Genomic DNA, 16254 nt, shown 5'->3' on the forward strand with positions numbered 1-16254 from the left:
CCGATGGGGTAGCAACCCTAATTAGGGTTTCTAGGACTCAATCTGGATCGTCGGTTTTGCCTCTTTATCTCTACCGTCGGTTGTAATTTTGGCCTCTATATAAGGCCATTTTGCTCTCATTTGTGGGGGAGTTATGTTGGAGAATTGTTGCCAAAATACTATCAAAAATGTTGTCTATTCATTGTTGTGGCTTGCATGGTGGATATACATGATCATTTTGGTGTATTGCATGGTTCTTCTCATCTCTCAAATTAAAGTAGGATTTCATTTCATGTTGTTAGAGTAGAAGTAGATGGCTAGTTGTATGGTGATGTTAGTGAATGTTTGATAGGGGTCTACAACTAGGCCACTAGCATCTTAGTCGCTGGTTAGGGAGCCTTGTGTGGTAAACTAGTTTATTTTTCCTTTGAATCATTGCATCTATGGAGGTGGAGCCATTGGTTGACTTTCATTAGATTCGATCCTCGTCCATTCGCCAATCTTTCCATTCATAGGAGTAGGAGTAGAATAGTGAGTAGTTGAGTAGTCGAATTTCGCTCTAAGAAAGTTAGGAAGGTAGAAGTCATTAGAAGCATTATTGCCTCCTCGCGCAATCAACATTATCTAGCGCTACATCCTCCACCATCATTGTCACCATCAACATCACCTGACATTCATACAAAATCATCACCATCTCATCAAAAAAACCCAAGTCATCCTTGAATGAACAACGTAAGGCCGCCTACGTGATTACCAACAAATCACATCAATAAATTGAGCGAGTATCCACAAGTGTAAGGAACATTGGAGTTATTCTCATATCCCATGAGCATTAACTTTTCAAGAGTAGAATTGTGTGTTTGATACTCCGTATCAAATATTCAATTACTAATATGTTATGTAGTGGTACAAAAACTGACATCAACAATAGGCCAATTGATATTGAGGAAATAAGTTAGGCTCTTGAGGCCATTGGTGATGCTTTCCTAATTGAATGAAATCTAGATTTGGGGAGATGCACGACATCGCTATGGTTGAGGCAAATGCTTATGCCAAGAGGCGAGGTGGTGATTGTATGAATAGTTGAAGATATCCAAGGATTAGTGGAAAAGGGTGATAGCGAAAATCAAAAACAAATTGCAAAAACGGTGGCAAAGGTAATCAGGAGTGACAATGATGGTCACCGAAAAGTTCAGATTGCTATACCAATGGTTAGCAAGGCATTGGATGAGATTATAGCTCAAAAATATGAGATAGTAGAGCATAACTTGGGTAGAATCACAGATGATATGGAATGTGAGGAGATCTAGGAAGACATGGTTTCAATTAGAGAAAGGTTGAGGAAGGCAAACAAAAGGATTGTAAAGTTGGAGGCCTAAAACAGATATTGGAGAGATTGCTAGCCTATCCAACAATTGCATCAGGCAGCCCTTCCTCAAGATAGTGGGAGCAACACAGAAGAGATATCAACTCAGTTGCACGAAGTCAAGGATTGGATCCACGGTAAATCCAAGATGGGTGAAATTTCTTGCCTTCCTTTGTCTTGACATTCAGATCATTGGTGGCTATTAGAGAGAAATTCAGAGCATTTGAAGATGAGTGGAAGGATTTCCTTCCAATTAAGGACTTAGCCATTCCCAGGCTACGGGCATTCATTGAGCTACTGGAGAATTATTTGGAAAGAGCCAAGTTTGTAGATGAAGGAGGATTGAGTACGATGGAGTCTTGGTTTGTTGTCTTAACTATTAGATTGAGAATTCTTGAAGAGATACGGAACGAGATTGCACGACACAGTCCAGGTGTTGACACTTCCATTTCAACTATGATGAGCGATGTTAGGGCTGTGCCTGATTTTGAAGATATCAAAGAGGACAACATCAATGAGAGAGAATTTGGATCAAGATTGGATGAGTTGGGGAAGGTTGCCATCGCGAAGAAACATTTGGGCACCCTTGCCTCTCTCAATGCCTTTGTCGGATATGCGAAAGAATATGAGAAGGATCATGAGAAAACACTGCAAGCAACAAGCAACATGATGAATTCAGCTGAGCTCAAGATGAAGCATACACTTTGCCCTCCCATGAAGGAAGTCAACGACAGGTTAGCCAAGTTCATTGCCTTGGCTAAAAAGATGAAAGAAAAGGGTAGAACTATATTAGTAGATCATTTGATGTAAGCCCAAGTGGCAATTTCTCCTTTCTCTTGGGTAGGATAGGTGTCTGATTCTGATTGGCTACCATTTTGGTGCCTTCTCATTGGTTGCCACTTTTCCTTTTTTTCATTGATCCATTGTTGATGAGGTGGCATCTTCTCATTGGCTGATAGGGTGGCAACCCTAGTTAGGGTTTCTAGGATCCAATTTGAATCATTGATTTTGCCTCTTAATCTCTACCGTTGCTTGTAATTTTGGCCTCTATATAAGGCCATTTGCTCTCATTTGTAAAGGGTTGAAGAAAATTGTTGCTAAGATAATACCAAAATCGCTTCTCTTTATCATTGTTGTGACTTGCATGGTGATTAAGAACATTTGGTGTTATTGCATGGTTTCTACTGCCAATAGTTAGAATTAGATTTCTTTTGAAGTTGTTAAAGTAGATTTCATTTCAAGAAGTTGTTAAGAGTAAGAGTAAGAGTAGATGGATAGTTGCATGGTAATATTAGTGGATGTTTGATAGGGATCTATAACTAGGCCACTAGCATCCTAGCAGCTTGTTAGGAAGCTTTGTGTGGTAAACTAGTCTTTTCCCTTGAATCATTGCATCTATGGAGGTAGAGCCATTGATTAGCTTTCATTAGATTCGATCCCTGTCCATTTGCTAATCTTTCCATTCATAGGAGTAGGAGTAAAATAGCAAGTAGTTGAGTAGTCAGATTTCATTCTAAGAAAGTTAGGAAGGCAAAAGTCATTAGAGCATTATTTCCCCCATCATTGGAACCCTCAACATTATCCGGCGCTAGACCCTCCATCACCGCCACCATTAACATCGTCTGGCACTCATACCGAATCATCACCATCATCGCAAAGTCGAAGTTATCCTTGAATGAACAACGTAAGGCTGCCTACGTGATTATCAACAAATTACATCAATATAACTGAGTTAGTATCCATAGGTGTAAGGAACATTGGAGTTTTTTCTCATGTCTTCATGAGCATTAACTTTTGAAGAGAGGGATTGAGTGTTCGACATTCCATGTCAAGTATTCAATCGCTGTATGTTATGTAGTGGTACAAAATTGATATCAACAAGACCCACCTTCCTGAAACCTAAGTTAGATGCAATTAGCACTGCTTCTGACATTGCTTCATTTGTTGATGATGTACTAACTCATTTTCATGAGTGGGATGCTCTTCCTTAGGCATTAAAGGATAACTTGAGTTTTGACAGATATCTGACACAAAAGCATGAGCATTCTAGGGGTCGGCCTGCTACTGACAGACAACAGCCTAGGTATACTGAGCTCCCGTAGGCAGCTGGTAAGATGACATTGGCTCATTTTGATGGGATTGGTAGAGTGACTGCTAGAGCTTGGGTCCACAAGCTCGACACCTACCTTGCTTTGCATCCTATGACTAAAGAGGACACCATAAGGTTTGCTGTGTTACACCTTGATGGAGTTGCGCACGATTGGTGGTATCATGGTTTAGTATCTCTCCATTATGATCAGATCATATCATACCAGGAGTTTGTTGATACGTTGATAGAACGTTTTGACAAGAAAGATCTCGAGGTTTATTTTAGGGAGTTGGCTCAATTACGATAGACAACTGGTTTGGAGGCATTTATCAATGAGTTCCAGAGGTTGTCAGTGATGATATATGACATATCTGAGCGGAGGAGGGTTATGCTATTCATTGAGGGTCTTGCTGAGCCACTTAGAGGGTTGGTTATGTCATTAGATCCCCCTTCATTGTAGGAGGTAATGAAAAAGGCCTGTAATTTAGAGGCCTCTACACCTAGAGGCAAGTTTTCCTCGAAGCCTACTATGTCCTCCTATGATAGGACACCTCCCGGAGAGAGGAGAAGACTAAGGGTAAGCGCCTTGCTGCAACACCGTTGGACCGGGAAATAATTAATGATTTGAGGAGGAAGTTGTGTTTCTATTGTAGGGGTTCTTATGAGGTTGACTATGACTATCCTATGAAACCTAAGGGTAAAAATGGGATGGAGTGGTTCTATGATGATGATGGCAGTCCTGAGTTTTACGAGCAGTTTGGGGATTGTGATCAGGATTAGCATAGGAGTGATGATGTTGATGATGAGGTGGATGACTCCAACCTCAAGGTAGCTTACTTATCTAGTATGAGGAAGGAGGGAGCTTTCAAGATGCGTGGGCACATAGCTGCACAGGGTGTTGCTTTATTTGATACTAGAGCTACTCATAATTTTATTGATGCATGTTTGGTTACCAAGAGAGGTTGCAGACCGAGGATTTTTAGGGCCTACAGGTACAGGTAGTTGTTGGTTACACCTTGAAGTGTAACAAGTTGATTTCAGATCTTCTTGTGAAAGTTAATACATATGCTTTCACTGCAAATTTTTATGTGGTAGACATGGGGGGAACATATATAGTTCTTGGTATGGCTTGGTTGCACACACTTAAGGATATCTACTTGAGTACAAAGAAGATGGAGATGAGGTCCATTAAGGACGGGCAGCCCCAAGTTCTTAAAGTAATCCGTAATGATGAGCTGAAGTAGATCTCCCTTAGGCGTATGCAACATTTGGTTCATCATGAGGATATTATTGATCGGGCAGTGGATTGCAGGATTATGCCTACTCAAAAGAATGTTGAGGAGGCAGAATATCTTCCAGATATCAAACAATTGAGAATTAAACAGTCTAAAGTGTTTAATGATTTACCCCTTGGTAGGCCATTGGATCGTGGGATTGAGCATATTATTGAGTTGGAGGAGGGCACTAAGCCTATTATGATTACTCCTTATCGCCATCCAAAGAGGCTCAAAGATGAGATTGAGAAGACCATACAGGATCTACTTGATTAGGGGCATATTAGGCCAAGTGCCCATTTGCTTCTTCAATTGTTCTAGTGAAGAAGGATGGCACCCTCCGGATGTGCATTGATTATTGGATGTTGAATAAGTGGACCATTAAAAACTGGTATCCCATTCCACGAATTGATGAGCTCATTGAGGAATTGCATGGGGCAAAGTATTTTTCGAAGATTGATTTGAGGTCTAGCTATCATCAAATCTGGGTTAGAGAGCAGGACATAGAAAAGACAACATTCAGGTGTCATTGTGGGCATTTTGAGTTTTTGGTCATGCCTTTTGGTCTTACCAATGCTCCTGCCACTTTTCAATCTACTATGAATAGGGTGATCCACAGTCAATTTCGCAGGTTTGTGCTGGTCTTCTTTAATGACATTCTGATTTATAGCAAGACTTGGGATGATCATGTTGTTCATTTGGATACAGTTTTGGGTATATTGGATCAGGCTTCCTTGTATACCAAAGAGTCCAAGTGTGCTCTTGGTATGACAAAGTTACTTTATCTGGGACATATTATCAGTGCTGATGGAGTTCGCATGGACCCAGAGAAGATCTATGCTATTGTGGAGTGGCCTACACCAGAGACCCTAACACAGTTAAGAGGATTTATTGGTCCTTGTGCTTTTTACCATAGGTTTGTGGCTGGTTTCTCATGACATGCCGCTTCCCTTCAGATCTGACACGTAAGGGTGCTTTCCAGTGGTCGGTTCAGGCACAAGAATGTTTTGAGAAGTTTAAAATTATCATGACATCATGTCCGGTATTGGCTTTACTTGATTTTTCTAGGCCCTTTGATTTGCATTGTGACGCTTTTGGAGAAGGTATTGGTGTAGTTTTTTTCCGAGATCGACATCCCATAGTCTTTAAGAGTAGGAAGTTGCGGGGTCCTGAGAGATCTTTCAGTGTTTATGATAAAGAGATGTTGGCTATCATGCACGCTTTGGCCAAGTTCAGGCAGTATATAGTGGGCAACAAGTTTTGCATTCAAACTAATCATAATAGCCTTAGACATTTCCTAGGGCACAGGGATTTAAATGAGAGGCAGCAGAAGTGGGTTAGCAAGCTACAGTCTTATGATTTTGATATCTCTTATATCAAGGGAACCCAAATAGTTGTTGCAGATGCCCTTTCTAAGAGACCTCATTTTTGTATAGTTTCCAATATCGTAGAGGATTGCAGACACTTAATTCTTGCGGAATATGCCAGGGATCAGTGGGCCTCAAGTATTGTAGATGGCAGTATTCAGGATGATAGATATTTGCTTTCAGGGGAGTTGATTATCTACAAAGGGAGGATATATTTGATTCCAGAGTCAGATGTGCGTGAGATTATCCTGCGAGTGTTCCATGATTCTCCTATGGCTGGTCACCCTAGGTTTTTCAAAACTTATAGACAAATTCGGGAGAGATTTACATGGAAAGGGTTGAAGGCTGATATTCATCACTATGTTTGAGAGTGTTCAGTTTGTTAGCAGAACAAACATGAACACACATATCTTGTGGGTTTATTACAGCCACTTCCTATCCCTGAAGGGAAGTGGGAGGGAATTTCTATGGACTTCATTGTGGGCTTGTCCAAAGCTCAAGGACGGGATTGTATATATGTGGTGGTAGATAGGCTCATGAAGTATGCTCATTTCTTCCCTATTACCACTACCTATTCAGCTGTGTAGTTGCTGAATTATTTTTTAGAGAGATCTTCAGGTTCCATGGTTTACCTAAAACCATCGTGACTGTGACAGCAGATTCATGAGTCATTTTTGGCAGGAGATTTTTAGATTATATGGGACTGAGTTGACCCCTAGCACTAGCTAGCATCTGCAAATGAATGAACAAACAAAAATAGTGAACAAGTGGGTTGAAGGTTATCTGCGGAATTATGTCTCTTTTTAATAAAAGGCATGGGTAAAGTGGATCTATAGTTCTACTCATCACATGACTATGCAGATGTCACATTTCAGGGCTTTGTATGGGTACGATCCACCCAGTTTCATGGATTTATTATGTGGTGATAGTAGGCTGCCAAGTGCAGGAGATATGTTGCAGAGTAGCCAAGATGTAGTTAGATCATTGAGAGATATCATACAAAGAGCTCAAAATCAACAAAAGCAGTATGCTGATCAGCGAAGAATAGTTCGGACATTTTAGGTGGGTGACATGGTTTATCTGATGTTGCAGCTTTATCGGCAATCTTCGATCAAAAAGAGTGGTGCTGAGAAACTTAAGCCACATTATTATGGTCGCTTTCGGATTGTGCGACGGGTTGGTGAGGTGGCATATGAGTTGCAATTGCCTGATGATAGCAAAGTTCATATTGTGTTTCATGTTTCCTGTCTCAAGGGGGCTTTGGGTCATCATGTGATACCTTCTCTTGTATTGCCTCCATTGGATGATGAAGGAAGATTGGGGTTGATTCTTGATACTAGAGAAAGGCGGTTGCGACGGAGGACTATTCGTGAGTTTTTTGTTAAGTGGAAGAATCTTCCAAATGATGATGCCACTTGGGAGCCTGAGGATATTCTACAACATCCTGGATTGTGATTGCTTGAGAACAAACAATCTTGGGGAGGGAGGACTGTAATGTCCTTGATTTAGCAGGTTCCTGGAGTTTGGTTTTTGTCAGCTCATTAGTGCGACCCCCGTGAGTTGACTTTTGGTTTTGGGGGTCTTTGATATGGACTTGCTATTTTTGGACTTACTATTTTTAGTAAGTCACTTTTGACCAGTTTCTATTTTGGTCAAGGCGGTTCTAACAATATTGGTCACTTATCATTTTGCTTTTGGGCTCTTGACGAATTGATTTGGTAAAGTCATATTTATTGCAATTATATTGAGAATTAATGATTATTTAATGCATTGGTAATTAATTATGGTGCTTTATATTATAAAGTAATTGGATTTTATATTATAAAGCAATGTTTAAGTGAGAAGTGTCAAGGTGAAGCCAGGTTGCACAAAGTCTTATAAATGTGACTTCATTTTGAAGAGAAAAGCATCTTGAATTATATATTTTCCTTGCTCATTTTCATCTGGCTGAGAGTTTGAAGATATTCTAAGTTTCTCATTAACAATTGTGCTGAGGTGAACAGTTGTTGTAATCTCTTACTGTAACTTCTGTGATTAAGGAGACTGTCATTCTGAAGGCAAATCGATTGCTACTGAGTTATATTGTTCAGCAATTGAAGGGAATTCAATTTGCAATAGTACTAGTTGCGGCTGCAATTCTGGAAGCACGTGAGGCATTAGATTACAGCTTGGACATCAAATAACATCACAAGAGGTTTGGGCGATTGCAATTGCATACGGCTAGCAAGGCGCTACATCCACACCCTGCAATCAACAGGAACAACCTATGCAATCAGATTGGCATCAAATGTCAATCATTCTAGCTGCTGGTATTAATTGGAGTCGAAATTGGCTGTTTGGCATTGGACGTTTTGAGCTTGGGAACTGCGTTTGAGGCTAGAATTAGCTGACGTTGTATGTGGAGCCACAATTGGGGCAGTTTGGATGCCTCTCTCAAACTGGCAATACCTGCGATTGTTTACAGCAATCAGGTTTCCTTGTCCATTAAAATCTTGCAAATTTGGTTCATGAAATTGATCAAAATCTTGCCTTTACTTAATCAATAAATTCAAAGTAATTTTGGAGTTGTTCTTTAATCATAGTATTTCCTTGTATTCTTTATATAATCTTAGAAAACACAAAAAAAAAAAAATATATTTAGAAAAACGAAAAAGGAAGAAATTCGTCCATTGGCCAACTAAGACTTGCAGGAGTGAACATAGGGTTTTTATACATTTGTAGCATTGAACTTTAGACAAATCTTTGTTTTTGTAGTTTTGATTATTCTTTCCTCTTTTCAGTTTGAAGTTCTTTTTCTTTCCTTTATTTATTTATTTTACATTAAGGGCTTGAATTTCTCCCTCGTTATTTAGACTGATCCCTCTCGTAATTAGTTTGGATTCTTCTTGAGTGGAGTTATTCTTAAGCTGGTCAAATTTTGGTAAAGTAGGCCTTGCACTAACACCTTGAATGAAGGATTCCTAGGTAGTAGGTAACCCTTTAAGAGCTATTAAGGATAACTCCAAATCATCCACATTATTTCCAATAGTTGAAAGTTGATCTTTCAATTATGAGATTCTCATAAAATAAGATGTAATTGTTTCTCCTTTGTTCATCTTGATATGCAAGAGTTGCTGTTTCAATGTAAGTAGCCTGCTTGTATTAGTGATCTCATATGTATTTTGAAGAGTTATGAACATCTCATAGGCAGTTGTTAATTTTGATATATGTGGAAGGATATGATCCTTAACAACATCAATAATGATTTTCATGGCCTTATTGTTATGTCTTTTCCATATTGTTTTGTTTAGATCATTTTCAGGCATTGTTTTCTTTTCTTCCACATACAATTCCAATTCAAGTTCTTGGAGCATTATCATTATCCTTATTCTCCATGATACAAAGTTTGATGCACCTTCAAGTCTGTCCTCAAGCTTGACACTGTTCACCATGATTTTTCTTTTGAATTAAGTCTGTGATTGAATAATAATTTATTTGCACTCTATGAGTTAGGCTTTGATACTATGTGAAGGAATAGCTTAGATATAATACAAAATAGCTCTGATATTATTTGTTTGTAGACTTGATAAGAAATATAATTCTAATATGTATAGGCAAGAGCCTACAACACAATGGTAACTTGTGAGCCTCTTATGTGGGAGGTCTTGGGTTTGAGTTCGCTTAACACATTAAAATAATTAATTACAACAAATAACAATAATGAATCTAATCTTCGACCGTTTACCTATAAAAAAAATAAAAATTCTAATATGTATAAAATCTCTGGCTAATTTTTTCAGATTAATTATATTCCACTGTTCGATTGGTAAATATTGATTATTAACTTAGAAATGAAATCGCTATATCAAAGGTGATATAAAAAAGTAGACATGGTTGCAAAGGTAATCATAGAAGTTTTTTTTTCAATGCTTTTCCAACTACAGGCACATGCTATATATAGAGTTTGAAAGGTCAATCCACATAGGGGTGTAACCCTGTGTGGCATATGCCACATAGTGTCATGACCCTACGTGGTTTATTAATCAGACTCCATTCAACATAATCCCTAAGAAGCCGGATTCATCCTCTGTTGCTTGGATTTGGGTCCATGTCTACGCAGGTCCGGATTTGTGTCCAAGTTCATTGTGGGTCCGGGTAGGGTTCTTATTTTAGTGTGGGTTCGCCTAGGTCCTTGCTGGAGTGAACTCGGGCAAACCCACAAAGAATCCGAGAGCTCCCGGGGTAGTAGGGTCCAAAATGTGAAACAAAACAACTTTAAAGAGTGTTTTTAAATTTTTTTTTATGTAACCCTAAAAGGAACTTAATAAAAAATATTTCACTCATCCAATCTCTCGTGTTGAGGAGGATGATGGTATAGCAACATATGGGACTAGTGGAACCAGTTTGGGTTCCAATGACGAGGATCTAAAGTTGCAACTGGGGATGAAGCCATTGATCCCTCAATTTTTTGATGATCCATTTGACCCTTGAAGGGCATTTGATACTATGATCATTGATAAACTACTAAATACTTGTCATCTATCATTACGTTTCAAACTTTATTATTTGATGAATTAGTTTATGTTTTGCAATTTTGTAATTCAATGTATGATTTTCTTTACAATCATGAAGATAGATTAATGAGCAGGCAACAATTATTCATACTGTGAAATCACTTTGTTTCGCAACTATGCATGTTTCTCTTGTGTATATATATGGATACACACACAATCAAAAACCCAAATGGGGAAATTTTGTTTGCTCGAACCCATGAATCCGTCCCCGAACCTGAATTAGTAACTTAGCATAATCTCAATCACAATCGGTTGCTTATGAAGAGCAATGAGCCTTAACAAAACATGCCTTAATTAATCATAGTGGATAAGATAAATATTGATTAAGCAAATTTGGATTATAATGAATGTTCATATTAATACACACACAGACACATATATATACATGTAGGTGTAATCGTTATAAGTTATATCATAAATCAATCTGACAAATGCTATCACATTAACACTGTGGTTTTTTTGAGAGCCTTTTTGGGTGTTTGGAATTTTTTTGGGCCTTCCAAATTTTGTTGCATTGGGATCTGTGCCCAAAAATCTCTTGTTCAATCTCAAAATCTGTTCTTGGTTTCTTCCTCAGTCTTCTTCAGCAAGTGATTTAACATGTTGAATATACTCTACATTGACTTTCGTGCAACTATTTGGTCAACCACCTTTGACCTCAATTTTCTAAAACAACATTTCTGACAAATATCCTACTTGAGGGGGTTAGAAATTCAACAACATAAATTATAATACCTGGAAGCAGTGTATGATGATGATTTTTGAATATCATTGTCTTGACAAAATTGTGTTGGGCAAGACTAATTGTCTCTCGAGGAAGTAGACAAAGAAAAGGATAAATTTGATGAGCAAAGTTGAGAAGCTGTTATGCTCATCAAATTTTTGGTCAAGTATGATCTGCTCCCATAGGTTTTTTGTAGTAAAACAACTGCAAATATTTGGAGCCATCTAAAATGTTTGCATGAGACCTTAGATAAAATTTGTGCATTCTCAATTGCTCCCCTATAGTGGCTATCAAGAAGCAAACTTCTGAAGAGGCTTGGTCAGGCCATAAGATGTATTATCTTGAATGGATATTTTTACCAATTTTTCTTTCATTGTAATTTTTAGAATATATGTAGATGTTGAATGCAACTTAACTAGCAAATATCCAGTAAAATACTCAAATAGGGCCTCAAAATACATAATTGCATTATAAAACAACAATACAATAACATGCATAGAAATCCAATCTTACAAACAATAATAATAGTCAGACCGGAATACAGTGAGAAGAACATGTAAACCCAATGTGAACATTGATGTGAATTCACCACCAATGCTGAAACATTTTGGCCTCCAATCCGATGAGAAGATCCTGAAGGTTTTCATCCTTAGGTTCTGGAAATTGAAAGACAAAACTTCCTTTTTCTCAAAGAGAAAATCTGAAACAACTCCAATGTCTAAAATGAACTCCATTTTTTAAGGACCCAATCTGTGACTTTTGAGCTTCCCTAATCCCGTCCTTGTCCTTTTGCGAATTCTTCTCTTACTAATCCCTCTATTAATATTAAATTGACTAATAATTATGTATTAAATCCTCAATAGTCAATATTAGTATAAATTGGGTTTGCCTATTAATCTTTCTAATGTCCTAGATAAAGGTGACATTATAGTCCTTGCTCCTTCAGATTGCTTGCCCTCAAGCAATCATGAGGTCATAAACCAATACCGGGATCTCATATTCATCTGCTAGCAATTCTATGGGCTGTATGGGTAACTCTGAAGTCAAGACCTACCATGCTGTAGTACCAAAAATAAGAATGCAACCTAACTATCATTATGATTCCCAGATCCCATGTCAATTTGTGAAGTATCAATGCATTCATAGGCTACGCGACTCTGATCATAACTACATCAAATTTCAAGCTGTGTAGTATCACAACAAAATCCTCAAAATGCCACGCATACATCCGATCAACACCTGGATCCCAAACCATCATATCAATAGGGACCCAAGAGGAGTAATGGGTGTCTGACAATTTATCATCTTGGATCAGCCGACTAAACAAACATATCACCCAAGTTCCCAACCAACAGTCTGAGAATGCATGAAGTTTGACTCATATGTCCACTAAGTACCACTATCATAAGTCCAACCAACAATACAAGAGATGATGCTATTGATACTGTGCCCCTATACTGGAAGGGTAACCAACTCATAAGGTGTGTGCCTCAAGATGGGGTATCTCCACAAATCAACCTGTAACTCACTATCTTCTAAAACTGAGCCAAATCTGAAAATATAACATCAGACCAAGAATATAAACCATGGATAGCTGGATTATGTATAAAAAATTAAAATAAAATCCTCATGAAGACTTGGTGATATGTCTCTAGATAATTGATAGAAACAGTCAGCATACATTAAGGGCAACTCTGAAATTTCAGCACCACCATAAGTATTATCACTCAAACCAACAACTTCATTAATGAAATCATAGTTCAAAATCTTATTATCTGCTACTTATCGGCAAAGCAAAAAAAGTTTTCTTAGCAAATATTGGAGATAAATCGGTAACTTATCTGGAAAATATTGGGAATAAAAAAACTGACTTAAATTTGATTAAAAATGCATTTTGTTTGCAAAATCCAATAAAGAGATGCATCTAAAAAGTCAATAAATGAGTAAACAAACCAAACAAATTGATCTAGATATATAAAACTGTAGTATGTAACAAAATTGCATCCTCATGTGAAATGCCGATGGCTGGCAGAAATAGTCAAAGACTTTGGACTTTGAAGAAAACTAAAAATAGTAAAGTGTCTTTTGAAAAAGATAAGCAAATACAAATGTCAAGTACAATATGAAACTAGTCTACATCTTCCTTTTCTCCTTCCCAACAGTCCTCTATGATGTCTAATCACCATAAGGATCTATGTCATCTAGATCAAGTGGTTCAACTGGTGTTGACTATACCTTTCTTATGTGCAACATAAGGTTATATTGCACAAAGACAAGGCCAATTAGGTGTTTCTGTGCCAATCTTTTCATCTTCTTTATATGAATGGCTTCGTATAAGCTCCGATTATGCTCACAACTAGATTATGTACCTTGGGGATGTGTCATCGGCAAAATAACCCAGAGTTTCCAAGATGGGGGGATAGGTATGGGACGTCCCCCAGCCGTCCCCGAAATGACCAAATTGGCAGGGGACGTCTGGGTAAAAAGGGCGACGACTTGTCGTGCCTGGTAGGAAAAAGTGATGTCTAGACGTCCTTCGACCATATTAGGGACGATTGACCGTCCCCAATTTTTTGCATGCCCAAAAAAAAGTGAACAAAAAAAACCAAAAGTTAAGGCTTCCAACTTGGTCGCCCAGGTGGGCCCCACACCTTCAAATGCCCCAAAAGGTTAAAAGAGACCACATTTTGGTTATTTTGTCATTTTTTTGGTTTTGTTAATGAAGTTGGAGTGTGTTGTAGTTGGTTGGGGTTTTCATTTGGCAAGAAGCGGAGGTGATTTTTTGGCTTCTAAGAGCTTGAGCGGGGGTTTGAGCTTCCATTTTGTGCACCAAGTATGAAACTCTTTATGCTTCCATTTTTCATTTTAAAAATAGATTTGCAGCTTGAAAAATCTGATTTTTAAATTTTTTTCATTGTTTCAGCTCATATTTACATTACATATTTAGATCTCAAAACAAAGCACAATGAGCAGCAGTGGGAGTACTAGTAGTAGTGGTGATGAGTCGATGACAAAAAAAATGTGGTTGGGGGTGATGTTGCTAGTAGTGAGACTAGGAAAAGAGCTGATCTTAAATTTGATTTGTTTAAATGCTCTTCCACCATATGAAGGATTTTGCAAAGGGCGCTTTCAATAAGAAAAAACTTCTCCAATATGTCACACCTAGGCCAAAAAATAAAAAGAATTCAGGAGGGACTAGGGTGTGGGATTGCCATGTTTGTCTTGATGATTTTAGGGGCAGCTATACAAGGGTGAAGTCACACTTTTTGGGTGTTGCATGTCATAGAGTCAAAGCTTATCCTAACTTGATTGATGAACAAAGATTATAATGCCAAAGAATGCACTTAGATGCTGAAATGGAGGGGCAAAATTTGACAGTGACATCGCCATCTATTCCGTCACAATCATCTAGGCATATGTCATTCGCCATTGGTGCTAGTGGCAACCCTACTGAGTCTAGAGGGAAGAGAAAGATGAGTAGTGGTGAGAAGGGCTCGGTGGAAAGTATGTTTAATGCACAAGCAAAGGAAAAGTGAGGCATGCATTGATAGATTCTTTGTTGGTAATGGTATCCTATATCATGCAGCCTGTTCCACTTATTTTAAACAAATAGTGAAAGATATATTGAATATGAATACCTCATTTATATCCTTTGGTGAACATAAGCTACGAACCACCATCCTAGAAGAAGAGTACTCAAGGGTTGTTTTGTTGTTTGAGGATATGAAACGCACTTGGGTTAGGATGAGCTGCTCTATTGTGATCGATAGGTGCACCGATGTTAGACATCGGTCACTCATCAATATCATTATCACATCCCCTGTTGGCTCTTACTTTTTAAAAGCCGTAGATTGCTCAGGAAAGAAGAAGGATGCAAAATTCCAGTTCACCATTTTGAGAGATGCCATAGAGGAGGTTGGGTCGGCTAGTGTAGTATAGGTTATCATATATTCTGCACCTGTGTGCAAATCAAATGGTTTGATAATAGACTTAGAGGGTGCTCATAGGCACATGTTTTGGACCCCTAAATGTGTTCATGCCTTGAACAATGCATTGAAGGACATAGGGAAAGATTGAATGGGTGACATGCAGTGTTAGAAGTTAGAGAAGTGCAAATGTTTATATGCAATCACCACTTGGCTATGTCGCCATCCCCATATCTAGTTTATCCTAAGGGAAAAAGATATTTTTCTTTATTTATCGAAGATGATATGTAAGGTATTTCACGTATTTTTGTTTATCACTTAGATATGCCATATAACCAATTTATAGTCCCCAGGTCTAATAGGGGATTTAGACTTCACTTGCTCTAATTAGGTCCTTTTCTAAGAATAGGTTCCTCAAACCAACCGAGACAAGGTATGTTAATTGTAATTATAGTTTAATTATAGTTTGCTTTAAGTTTATTTATATTTATAGTTGTTACAAACTTACATGTGATGTTTTTAATCATTAATGTTTAGCTTTATTTTAATTTCTAATTGTCTCTATAGATATTGCACATATTTCATCTTGATGGAGAGGATGATTGAGGTGTATAAGGCCCTTCAATTGATGGTGGTGAATCCAGAGTGGGGACGATGGTCCAATTCTAAGTCCTCCAAAGGAAAAGCGGTGAAGCAAAGGATCCTTGATGAGAGTTGGTGGTCCACAATGAGGTAAGTTGCTGATTTTTAAATTTAATGTCAGTCTTTTGCTTGCTAATTTTCATATTAACAATCTTAAATTTTTAATTTCTAATTCTGATTTTAATTTTTGTTTGCATTTTGTAGATATATTTTCTCTATCATAGCACCCATTGTAGATGTCATTAGATATGTTGATACTAACGTAACTAGTTTCAGAGAGATATATGAGATTATTGACATGTTGGGGAAGATGAAGAGAATTGTTGCAGCAAAG

The 16254-nt window shown here is 38.0% G+C and overlaps 1 protein-coding gene across 7 annotated transcripts in view; it reads left to right on the forward strand.

Moving 5' to 3' along the window:
- LOC149556843 (PROTEIN TARGETING TO STARCH (PTST)) overlaps window positions 1–16254 on the forward strand; it is a 261217-nt gene that overhangs the window by 58101 nt on the left and 186862 nt on the right. For 3 of the 7 annotated variants that reach the window (XM_089831426.1, XM_089831425.1, XM_089831428.1), the window contains one exon: window positions 15846–16010. The exons of the other annotated variants lie outside the window; for them this stretch is intronic. The gene's annotated coding sequence lies outside the window, so the exon portion shown is untranslated. The remainder of the gene's footprint in view (window positions 1–15845; window positions 16011–16254) is intronic. 7 annotated transcript variants of the gene reach the window in all.

This window comes from Cupressus sempervirens, chromosome 5 (assembly GCF_028749045.1).
Source record: "Cupressus sempervirens isolate cs-2001-9-10 chromosome 5, ASM2874904v1, whole genome shotgun sequence".
In the NCBI taxonomy this organism is placed as follows: domain Eukaryota; kingdom Viridiplantae; phylum Streptophyta; class Pinopsida; order Cupressales; family Cupressaceae; genus Cupressus; species Cupressus sempervirens.